This window comes from Adiantum capillus-veneris, chromosome 8 (genome assembly GCF_014529385.1).
Source record: "Adiantum capillus-veneris isolate H3 chromosome 8, ASM1452938v2, whole genome shotgun sequence".
Lineage (NCBI taxonomy): Eukaryota > Viridiplantae > Streptophyta > Polypodiopsida > Polypodiales > Pteridaceae > Adiantum > Adiantum capillus-veneris.
Genome location: NC_140938.1, coordinates 37,793,855 through 37,798,934, shown reverse-complemented (window position 1 = coordinate 37,798,934; position 5,080 = coordinate 37,793,855). Strand labels below are relative to the sequence as shown.

At 42.3% G+C, this 5,080-nt stretch overlaps 1 pseudogene; it reads right to left on the bottom strand.

Moving 5' to 3' along the window:
• Positions 1-2,962: 2,962 nt before the first annotated feature.
• Positions 2,963-3,473, bottom strand: LOC147451981 (uncharacterized; annotated as a pseudogene).
• Positions 3,474-5,080: the final 1,607 nt, after the last annotated feature.

The following is a 5,080-nucleotide window of genomic DNA, read 5'->3' as shown; positions in this document are numbered from 1 at the left end:
AAAGTGCTAAAAGTGGTTGAAAGTGCTCACCTTTTAGGCACTTGCAAGCACTTTCAGCCACCTACATGCTCTTTTAAGCACATGCAAACACCTAAAAATACCTGCAAGTTCTTGCAGGTGCATAAAAGTGCTTGCAAGTGCTAAGAAATACTTGACTACTTAGCACTTGCAAGCACTTTTAACCACCTGCAAACACTTCCAAGCACTTTCAAACACCTACAAGTGCTAAAAAGTGCCCAACTTCTATGCACTTGCAAGTACTTTGAACCACCTGCAGGCACATTAAAGCACTTTGAAGCACTTTCAACCACTTGCAAACTCTTGCAACTGCTAGAAGGTGCTTCAAAGTGGTTTAAATTGCTTCAAATGCTTTTAAAGTGCTTTTTGCAATCACTTCAGAGAACTTTAAACCACTTTAAAGCACTTTTAACCACTATTAAGACCTTGCAAGCACTTGCAAAAGTTTGCAGGTGGTTGAAAGTGCTAAAAAGAGCTTCCAAGTGCTAGCAAGTGCCTTTCAAAGTGCTGCAAGTGGACATATAGAGCACTTGCAAGCACTTCCAAGCACTTTTAAACACCTATAAATGCCTGCAAGTGCTAAGAAGTGCCTAACTTTTATGCACTTGCAATCACTTTGAACCACTTGCAGGCACATTAAAGCACTTTGAAGCACTTTCAATCACTTGCAAAGTCTTGCAAGTGCTTGAAGGTGCTTCAAAGTGGTTAAAATTGCTTCAAAATGCTTTCAAAGTGCTTAAAAGTTTATTTTGCAATCACTTCAGAGCACTTTAAAGTGCAATGTAGCTGTAAGGAGGACAATGTAGCTGAGGCAGAGGATCCTGAAATGGAATCAACCCTACAATTTGTAGCAGTGGAGATGTGAAAGAAGAGAAAGAAGCAGGTGGAGGACGAGCTATCCCAGGACCCAAAAAGAGCACTAACATACTCCCCCCAAAAACCAGAGCATGCAAGAAGCTTTAGCTTCTTGCAGCTTTGTATCTTTTTTTTTCATGCTACCTTTTTTAGATTGTAGCTTTGTATCTTTTTTCCGGAAATATAAATAATAGAAGTATTCTCTCTTAGTTTCTGTCCATTTGTGCTCTATAGTTAAAATTCGTGTGGTTGGCTCAAAACCCCCACCGCCCACTAATGAGGTAGAGCACTTTGATCACCAGCTTCCTTGCTACGAACCAATGTCTTGCTACCCAGTCCATAGAGATTTGGCAGTAATTGTAAACTTCAACAATGTGCTTGCTTATGTCATAATAAGCACAAAGGATTGGAATCCCCAGATTTAAACACGATGTACTTTGACAAAGTAAAGGGGGATGATAACGTCACCTACTATGTACGGAACGATGCAGAATTATTCTTGCTTGGACTGAGTCAAATAGCAGAGACTTTTGTGTGGTCGTCGCGTGCCTGCCACAATCTTGAGAAGGGTATGGACAAGTGCCTATCTTAGACCAAGCATTGTCTTAGTGTGTGGCTGGCACAGAACTGCTCCCAGGTTAGCAGTTGGGAATATGGAAAGTCCCCACAGCAAATGTTTTTCAAGAAACTAGAAACCTTTTGGTACCTCTTTCTTAAGTTCAATAAGTCTAACACTTTACTACTAGATGATTCCCTCTATAAGATGTACTTCAATGATCCCGGTAACTTTGTCATTCTGCCTTGGATAGAAAAGCAAAATGAGGTGCAGTTGGAAAAGGAGGATGTTGCCTCATTTATAATATAGCGGGTTGAGACTTCTAATAGAGCCAAGACTGTTAGGGAATGTCCATTTGATGCCAGGAAGGATGAACTTGCACAATTGGATTGGGATCTCGCACATGGAAAAGTACGGGCACAATAAAAATTCTTGAATCAAGACTGCCACCTCCAACAACCAATTATAAGCGGCCACCTCAGCAAGAATGGCCAGAGCAATCTCCCAACTAACTGACTTTACTCCTTGAAAAAGCTAACTCCCTGTAAAGCTAATTGTTCTTGTATCTAAACCTACATATACTATGAAGAATTTTGCAAGTCAACTGTTTCTGCTTCTGTCAATTGGATTGGGTGTGAAGTGTTGGTTAAGTGGTCAAGTGGTTCAAAGTGTTGTCCAAGTGGTACAAAGTGCTTAAAAGTGTTGGTCAGGTGGTCCAAAGTGGTCCAACGAGCTGGTCAAGTGGTGGTCAAGTAGTACAACGTCTATCCAAGTAGTTCAAAGTGTTGGTCAGGTGGTTCAGAGTGCTTGTCAAGTGGTATAAAGTGCTAGCCAAGTGGTTCAAGGGGGTGGTCAAGTGGTTCAAGGGGCTTGTCAAGTGGTATAAAGTGCTTAAAAGTGTTGTTCAGGTGGTCCTAAGTGGTACAAAGAGCTGGTCAAGTGGTTCAGGGGGCTATTAAATGGTGGTCAAGTGGAACAAAGTGTTGTCCAAGTGGTTCAGGGGGTTGGTCAAGTGGTTAAAAGTGATGGTCGGGTGGTTCAAAGTGCTTGTCAAGTGGTATAAAGTGTTGACCAAGTGGTTCATAGTTCTTGTCAAGTAGTATAAAGTGCTTAAAAGTGTTGGTCAGGTGGTCCAAAGTGGTCCAAAGAGCTGGTCAAGTGGTACAAGGAGATGGTAAAGTGCTCAAAAGTGCTTTTAAGTGTTTCAGGGGGCTGGTAAAGTGGTTTAGGAGGCTGGTAATGTGTTGGTCAACTGGCCAAGTGCTCAGAAGTGCTTTCAAGTGTTTTAAAAGATGTCTTTTATCACTCTACTATGAAAAGTGCTAGCTATTCAATAGGGGTGATTAGCTGTAATGTTAGAGGGAAGTACTCACGTGATCCCCCCCCCCCCCCCCCCCCCCCGGCACCTTTGATGTAATCCTTCTTGACTCTCTTCAAGATAGTTCACTGCCTCCTTTTTATTTTTTTTTAAAAGTGCTAGTTGCTAGTAAAAGTATTGGCCAAGTCCTCAAGTCAAATTTGCAGAGATAAATCTTACAAGTTCTCGTTTGGGGGCATGCTATTATAGATTTGCTCGAAAATGTCATTTTACATATCATATACATTGTGCTCACCTTCCCTCGGGGACATGGAAAACCTGATGCATCGCACCAGATGGGAGTAGATTAGAAGAGTGGGCTTGTTGTCCAAAAGGACATAAGTATCATCTTGTCCATTTACCTTGTCGTAGAATAGGCCCTCAACCAGATACGAATTTTTCTTAATGATGTTGTGCCATTGATCCTTTTCCTCTAGTTTGGCCAGGTTCTTTGTGTTGGTGCATTTCAGGATGTAGAAGTCTGCACCTACCTCCTCTGCAGTCACTGCAAATTTCTGGCCAACCATCAAGGCATCGCTCAGGTCATCGTGGTGGCCATCATACATGGGGGCGTATTCATCATCATCCTTGCTCGACGCTTCTCCATCGCTTTCATCCGTAACTGTGGGTTGTATTTGCAAGTATACCCACCCTTGCACATGGTCTTTGTTGGCACATCTCCTCCATTGACATTTGATGCACGCACCACAAAAGCAAGAGAACATTATGTGCCTTAGTCTGTGCATATCTGTCTGACTGTAGCCATTGACACAGTGCCAGGATTGAGACCCTGTCATGCGCTTGCAATCCCACGCTATAACTCTATCGACATCAACGATCTTGACCTCCCTATGGGAATTGATTTCTTAGAGTTGCATTGAGGAATGCAACTCTCAAAAATCAAGCGTTGTTGCATTGATGAATGCAACAATGCTTGAAGCATTATGTAGCACCCACCCGACAGATTTGAACTGCTTGTGTGTAAGGGCTCTTTTGAGCACTACACCATCCCCGTTGTTTTCACCCTTTCCGTGGCCTGAAGCAAAGAAATTGTGCTTCATTTTGACACCTATCATATTGAAGAATCGTGCAACACAATAGAATGGCCGCCTTGCTTTGAATTGTGGTGCAACACCATCCGACCACACCCAATGTCGCTTGACACTATAGCCGTGTCTTTTCAGCCATTCATTGTGCCAAAGAAAATAGTGCTGCAAAAAAAAAGTGGCATGTGTCTTGTCATCAAAGATGTAGAAGTAAGTTGTCTTTTGTATAACACCAAGCGCATCACGTAACTATGAAATCTGAACAAAGATTGTGACATGAGATGAATACCAATGCATTGACTGGATCTCATTTTGCACCTTGAAGGAGTAATTCTCTGCAAAATCCACTATAGACACCACTACATCGTCAAGAAAATTGGCCAAACACTTCTTGAACTGTTGAGCTTGCCACCTATACAAGTAGTTGTGTTTGATGAGCTTCCCTAGTTTCCCTCGGAGCACAAAAATGAAACTCATTGGACTGAGCTGCTGAACCACGAGGTCTTTTCAACATTTAGCTAGACCTTCTTCATCCTTTTCCTGTGTGGGAACCTTGTCAAAAAACTTGACAGTCATTCTAGAGATACCATCACTCTCTTCGATGGGACACAACAAGAGCCTTTTAATCATGCACAATCAGTGCATGTTCCCAAAAGACATTTGCTACAATGAAAAGCACTATCAGCTGGCTTTGGACACAATACATACTCCCATAGTTCTGTCAAGGATGTGGCTTTTGATGTTGTGCATTGCGCCATTCCACCACTCGGACTGCACATAAGCCACTTTCAAAAGCACGACGTTCCATGTAGCCCGTATCTTCCATGGCACATCTGATTTAAGCCTTCCTTCAAGTAAACAAGCTGAACATGGTATTCATTAGAGCAGGTGTTGCGGTCCTTCAACTTGCGTACGGAGTATGGCTTCAGACCCTCAAAGCATCTAAGGGACATCCTAATGTTAGGATTAGACTCCTGGAACTGCATGTACAAATCCCTCTACCACACAAAAGACATTTAAAAATACTATAAAGTACTGAAATCTAATTGCAACACTTACATACTACCACCTCGGGGTGTATGTTCACAAAAGTAGGTATGACTTCACCTTTTGCCCACAAAAAAAGTAGGTATGTCATTTCTCCACCTTTTCAACTAAAGTGAGGTGGGGTTGGTTGAGCAATGGAGTTGGTGAAGAGTGGGAGTTGGTGTCCATTTCTGAAAATTCACAGTTCCTACTTCAATTTCT